This window comes from Spea bombifrons, chromosome 2 (assembly GCF_027358695.1).
Source record: "Spea bombifrons isolate aSpeBom1 chromosome 2, aSpeBom1.2.pri, whole genome shotgun sequence".
Lineage (NCBI taxonomy): Eukaryota > Metazoa > Chordata > Amphibia > Anura > Pelobatidae > Spea > Spea bombifrons.
Genome location: NC_071088.1, coordinates 4,146,084 through 4,153,470, shown reverse-complemented (window position 1 = coordinate 4,153,470; position 7,387 = coordinate 4,146,084). Strand labels below are relative to the sequence as shown.

Sequence of the window (7,387 nt, the reverse complement as noted above, 5' to 3'; positions counted from 1 at the left end):
GAAGATGATACCTTTATTAGTTAACTGAATTGCATTAAATTATAAAATTCCAAGACTACTTAGGTTATCATATAATCATACCTGGGAGCTTCCCAGCTCCAGCGTCCCAGAGCTCCCAGGCTCTTCTGGGGGAGTGGCTTTGTGAGGGGGGTGGTGTTATCCAGACATGGGCAGAACTAGCCCTGGGCAGCCTTAAATGGGTGGGGAGGAGGAGGGGAAGTGGGTGAGAGTGGGTGTGGCTAAATACCACGGCCCTTCCCAGAGAAAGAGGAAAGTGAACCAGAGACTCTGGGCAATAGAATGCTTAATGTGGCAATGATCCAACGAAACAAGTATTTACCAAACTGTAACATTGTATATTCCTACAAAATATCCAAAAATCTGAAAAAAGAGCCTTCTCTATTGAAATCACATTTTTTAAATGTCTTCATTACGTTCTCCTTTTTTAAGTCTTTACTCCTTAAACACGGACATTTTGATGGCATCATCAGGAGAGCGTTTGGCTCCAATCAGCAGTCCTATTCTATCTTTATATTACGCGTCGATATTTACTGTTCGCAGCTTATGTCATGTTAATTGAGTAATCTTTTGGGGATGTCACAATCTGGCTAACACGACGATCATTGATATTATAATGTACTTTTCTGTGAGTTATTTTATCTTCGTTTCAGAGGGATCCTAGTTTACAAAGACGAAAACACGCTGCTTCATCTCTACGTGAAAGACGGATAGTCTAGTCACAGATCAAATCACGTGTACGTGTCCTAAATAACAAAAATTACAATGCAGGCAAATTGCACAATTAGGTCTCGCTGTCAAATGTATGCGATTTGTGCCGAATTAGAGGAAAATGACATTAAAAGCATGGGGGGGGTCTTGCACCTCGAGTCAAATGGGCAGCGATGGTGCAAGATTTGGTAAATCAAAGCGTTTCTATGCTTTTTCAGAACCTCAAAATTTTGCAGAACAAGAAGGTTACCCAAAATAATGTCCCCTATCCAAAAATGTTATATTTTCATGCTTTAAAATGTTTCAAAATTTATGTCTTAAAGATATATTCAGCTTTGGGTGTTGTCTCGATAATTTGCAAGAATTGAGCCCCAAAAAATCCAAATGTTTGACCTTTATTAAAATAGCTTAATTAGTTTTACAGACAGATATGCTAAATGTACAATAATCCCAGTGCTTCTTGTATTTTTAAGTGAAGGAATACTTGTTCTGCATACATTTTCTATGATTTTATTAAACTAGAAGACAATCTTAATGAGTGATAGACAATGTTTTTTTTTTAGGGTTTTTTTCCTTAAACTTTGTAGCCAAACTTTCTGTACTAACAGCAAACTAATGCCTGTTAAATAAGGGTCATAATATAAAGTAGGAGTGGATCAGGCCAGTAGTATTGAACAGGATGAGTCAATGAGGAGAGGGAGGCCAGTATTGTTGAACCGGAAGAGTTGGTCAGGGAAGGAAGCCTAGTAGTGTTTCACCGGAAAAGTTGGTCAGAAAAGGAAGACCAGTAGTGTTGAACCGGAAGAGTTGGTCAGAAAAGGAAGACCAGCAGTGTTGAACCGGAAGAGTTGGTCAGAAAAGGAAGACCAGTAGTGTTGAACCAGAAGAGTTGGTCAGGAAAGGAAGAGCAATAGTGTTGAACTGGAAAAGTTGGTCAGGAAAGGAAGACCAGTAGAAGGAGCCTAGTAGTGTTGAACCGGAAGAGTTTGTCAGGAGGAAGAGACCACCAGTAGTAAAAAAAGTTGATCAGAAAAAAGGAGCAGTTGTCAGCAGTGAACAGTAGTCAATCTAGACAGGGAGACCACTGGTCAATCAGAAAAAAATGAAGAGAGATGAAGATCAAGAGAGATGAGGAAGAGCTGAAGAAGAAAACCAATAGAAGGAAACAAGAAGAGTTGATCAAGAGAGGGAGATCACAAGAAGGGAACAGAAATCGCCGCTCAAGAGAGGCCACTAGCCGGGAACATGAGTTGTGGATCAAGTAAGAGAGGCCACTAGTTAGGAGCAGAGGCCGTTATAGAGCCTGCGACAACTAAAAGAAAGTAAATATATGTCTATTGGTTTAAAAAAAATTGCATAAATCCAAGAACAAATTGCAGAGTTACTATAGCAAATTTAAGGTTTTGCTAAAAAAGAGCGAAATGTGCAAAAACCCAACGCTCGCACAAATTGATGCCCTCATTTATAAATATTATCATTTATAGACTTTGCACGGAACGAGAGCCAAACTCTAAAGCATATTTAAGGTGCAAATTGCACCCAGACAAGCAGAGTAATAAACATTCCCCACTAACAACAACAAAATGATTTTCTCCTTCCATTTTTTATTGCGCGCTATCGCTGTCTGCCTCGACGCCAAGATTTCCGGCTCCCGGTTGCTCTCGGATAATGGTTACTGCGTATCGAATAAAGTCTTTTACATGATTATTTACGCTACTTTTTAAGTTGTAAAGACTGAAGCATATTTCACTTCCAAACGAGGTGATAAAAATTCCAAAGGGATCACCCATCACGAATATCTTGTACTTTATTTTATTTTTTTTAAATTATGGTATAAAAATTCTCATTTCTACTCATTATAATGCATTTAATTTATATTTAATTATGAATTTATTTGTTAATTACGTTACTCGAGTGCCTAGCAACATTTACGTTTGATGAAATCCGTACAGCCCATAAAGATGTCTTGCTTCCATCAGGAACTGCGGGAGAACTTCTTGCGGGGGAAAAGAAATGAGTGACAATTTATACCAGAAAACGGGGGGAAAAAAGTTGTTAATGACATTGTACGTCTCTGGGGACAAAAAGAAATTTCCTTTGATCAGTTCCCCAAGGACCCCAATGAAACAAAAAAAACAAAGCAACGAGCTCTGAATTTTTTGCCTCTTTTTGTTCTTCTGTCTTTTTTCTTTGCCGCTTCTCCCCACTCTCCACCTGGCCCCCAGGAGCACTTCCGCGGAAGGGCAACAGAAACGGGGGAGAGGCTGTCCCCTTGGCTCTGGTCTTTTGCGTCAGTACTCCTAGAAGCTAGACTAATGTAGACAGGTTAAAGGAAAAACAGAGGCGGAGAAATTAGGGATACATTGAGAGACAGCGTGAATGAGAGTGTGCGTGAATGAGAGTGTGAGAGAGCATGAATGAGTGTGTAAGATAGGGTGAATGAGAGTGCAATAGAGCGTGAATGAGAGTGTGAGAGAGCGTGAATGAGTGTGCAAGATAGCGTGAATGAGAGTGCAATAGAGCGTGAATGAGACTGAGAGAGCGTGAATGAGACAGAGAGCGTGAATGAGGTGAACAACAGAGAACTTTGTTTTTGAATGGAAAAAGCCCTCCAAATTTCATCGTTTTTGTTTATTATCATTATTATTATTATTATTTTTATTATTATTATTATTATTATTATCTTTTATTTATATTTTTTATATTGTTATTTTGGATGATCATTTCATGGACAGAAATAAAATAAAAAAATCTGCTTTTAAGACAATTTAACCAATTAGTTTCCCCCTAAACTCATATATATTAACACACATTTTTCTAAAAAAAAAAAAAAAAAAGAAAAAGATTTTTTTTTTAATTCCTGGACAGAAGATGTTCCTCCAGTCCGCGCACGTGTTCAAATAATTCTTCAAATGACATCTCAAGCGGATCACCTGCCGACACAAGTGCCACAAGAATCTGTGAGCGCTCTGTGCCGGCTGCCATTGAGAAATCCTCCTTCTAAATTACATTTTTTTAATGCCATTTTGAAGTTGAAGCCCAGGCAGTTTCAGACGCATCTCGCGCAGGAAAAGAAAAAGACATCTAGCTATTGAGATCCAAATTATTCCTTTAAATGTCATTTTTAGTGGCTCCTTGCACTTTTCATGTGCAAATGCGTAGCTCGGATGGCGAAGCCGCCGCACTAAATTATGCATCCCCCCCGTCCGCGTATCTAATCCAAACTTCAGAAAGCATCGGGCGGCCCCCAGTCTGCGTCCTCTCATCCAGACTGACAGAGCTAAAGATGAGCTTGATGCGCTCACCTGCCTCCTTCCATAAAACTAAACAGCAAGTCCTAGCGGTGAAGCTGCGCAGAGCGAATGACTCCTCGGCGATAAGGAGATGCGGACGGATCTGCCGACCCAACGGTCGCCTTCTCGCCCCCCCCCCCCGATTACACAGCACTGGTTATGGTGACTGAACGGCTCATTATCCCCTAACAAATAACCCAGAGGTCACAGGTATTTATTACGCGCCCCCCAAGCCCCCCCCACCTCCGGGCCAAATTCATCCGTTTGCCGCGCATGGAGGGAACATTCAATTAGGACTATGGAGAGGATTATTTAAAATGCACGTCTGGATGGATATTATTGTGCGGTATTACCCTCTACCACCTCTGCTGGGAGGGTGTTCCACTAATCTACCACCCTCTCAGTAAAGTAAAGCTTCACATTACATCTAAGCCTCTGGAGTTTTAGATATGAAACCTTTTCAAAATATTCCCCCCCCCCCCTTTCAGTTGGCTTTTAGTTGCGGTTTTGTAATATGTAATATTTTATAGAAAAGCAAATTGCTTTAGAAAATTGCAATTGATTAAACATCAACAATACAACAAGTTAAGCTCCAGATAACATTTCTGCGGAGAAGGAATCCCGAAAGAGTTATCGCATTATATATACTGAAAGCAGCGGTCGATTTCTACAGGGGGGGTTTTAACTAAATGTCTTTTGTATGTTGCAGGAAGCAGTTCTGTATCACATAATGCGCTAGTTTAGAGTTTCATTATATGGAGGTTTTTTTTTTACGATTCTATTCCATTATTTGACCAAAACGGACATGAACAGCGGGAACGTAGATGGCCACTGATTTTTAATCTTCTGATATCAAGGAAAGATCCTTATATAACAGAATCAGCAAAAAAAAGATTATATACAGTGCTGTGCAAAAGTTTGGGGTCACTTCGCTGTTTTCATGAAAAACAAGGAACTTTCTGGATGTAACATAATTACAAAAGGGTTTTCTGACGATCAATTAGCCTTTTAAACTTTAAGTTAGATCAGTGAACATAACGTGCCAATGCAACCCAGGAGTGATGGGAGTGATAAAGGGCCATTGGAACACAGGAGTGATGGGAGTGATAAAGGGCCATCGGGACACAGGAGTGATGGGAGTGATAAAGGGCCATCGGGACACAGGAGTGATGGGAGTGATAAAGGGCCAACAGTCAGACTGCCTATAACCTCTCCCAGTCCCCTTTAAACTAACGAACCTTCAATCCAACGAACCCTTCTGTGACGTCAGAAAGCAGAGCAGTGCAGAGGGGACAGATTAAGAGGCCGCGCTGAAAGCTTTACAACAAGAAACTACAGAAAAATGATGGATTTTTTTAAAAACAGGGATAAGTTTAATTAAAATGGGGGAAATTGTCTACCGGTGGAACTGCACCTTTAAAGGGTTAAACATATAAACCTCTCTCTTGGAGCTGATGCACCCTGCAAGCGTAAGATTAGCAGGATCTCTCCGTCTCATCCACCTCCTCGTCTGTGTAAATGCTGCGGTGATTTCTCCGGCTCTCTCCTTTCATCAGGAAGACTTTCAACTTTGATTAATTATTGAGCTTCTGCTGTAGCCGGGTTTTTTTTTTCACCTCATTACAGAAGCCTCTCAGGCCTTGGGTGGCTTCGCTCTGCCCCACACAGCCTCCACAAAAATGTAAGTCTCTGTATACAGCAATAACCCCCGGCGCTGTATACAATAATATAACCCCCCGGTGCTGTATACAGTAATATAACCCCCAGCGCTGTATACAGTAATATAACCCCCAGCGCTGTATACAGTAATATAACCCCCAGCGCTGTATACAGTAATATAACCCCCCAGCACTGTATACAGTAATATAACCCCAGCGCTGTATACAGTAATATAACCCCCAGTGCTGTATACAGTAATATAACCCCCAGCGCTGTATACAGTAATATAACCCCCAGCACTGTATACAGTAATATAACCCCCCAGCGCTGTATACAGTAATATAACCCCCAGCACTGTATACAGCAATAACCCCCGGCGCTGTCTACAGTAATATAACCCCCCGGTGCTGTATACAGTAATATAACCCCCAGCGCTGTATACAGTAATATATCCCCCCCAGCACTGTATACAGTAATATAACCCCCAGCGCTGTATACAGTAATATATCCCCCCCAGCACTGTATACAGTAATATAACCCCCAGTGCTGTATACAGTAATATAACCCCCAGCACTGTATACAGTAATATAACCCCCCAGTGCTGTATACAGTAATATAACCCCCAGCACTGTATACAGTAATATAACCCCCAGCACTGTATACAGTAATATATCCCCCCCAGTGCTTTATACAGTAATATAACCCCCAGCACTGTATACAGTAATATAACCCCCAGCACTGTATACAGTAATATAACCCCCCAGCACTGTATACAGTAATATAACCCCCCAGCGCTGTATACAGTAATAACCCCCAGCGCTGTATACAGTAATATAACCCCCAGCGCTGTATACAGTAATATAACCCCCCAGCGCTGTATACAATAATATAACCCCCAGTGCTGTATACAGTAATATAACCCCCCAGCGCTGTATACAGTAATATAACCCCCCAGCACTGTATACAGTAATATAACCCCCAGCGCTGTATACAGTAATATAACCCCCAGTGCTGTATACAGTAATATAACCCCCAGCGCTGTATACAGTAATATAACCCCCAGCGCTGTATACAGTAATATAACCCCCAGCGCTGTATACAGTAATATAACCCCCCAGCACTGTATACAGTAATATAACCCCCCAGCGCTGTATACAGTAATAACCCCCAGCGCTGTATACAGTAATATAACCCCCAGCGCTGTATACAGTAATATAACCCCCCAGCGCTGTATACAATAATATAACCCCCAGTGCTGTATACAGTAATATAACCCCCCAGCGCTGTATACAATAATATAACCCCCAGCGCTGTATACAGTAATATAACCCCCCAGCGCTGTATACAGTAATATAACCCCCCAGCACTGTATACAGTAATATAACCCCCAGCGCTGTATACAGTAATATAACCCCCAGTGCTGTATACAGTAATATAACCCCCAGCGCTGTATACAGTAATATAACCCCCAGCGCTGTATACAGTAATATAACCCCCAGCACTGTATACAGTAATATAACCCCCCAGCACTGTATACAGTAATATAACCTCCATACAAATGGCTGATATGCAGCTGTCTGAAAACATTATATTATGGGGCAAAAAATGCAACCGGTTTATAAAAGAAAAAAGCAAGATTTTTGAAAACTCTCTCTGTAAAGCTATTTTCACAAATATCTTAGGGCAAGACAACTACGGTATTTAAA

The 7,387-nt window shown here is 41.1% G+C and overlaps 1 long non-coding RNA gene across 1 annotated transcript; it reads left to right on the top strand.

Annotated features, from left to right (window-relative positions):
- The first annotated feature begins 1,377 nt into the window (after window positions 1-1,377).
- Window positions 1,378-1,865, top strand: LOC128473296 (uncharacterized). Its single transcript, XR_008346265.1, has 2 exons — window positions 1,378-1,603; window positions 1,685-1,865. It is a non-coding gene; the product is annotated as an uncharacterized LOC128473296 (long non-coding RNA).
- Window positions 1,866-7,387: the final 5,522 nt, after the last annotated feature.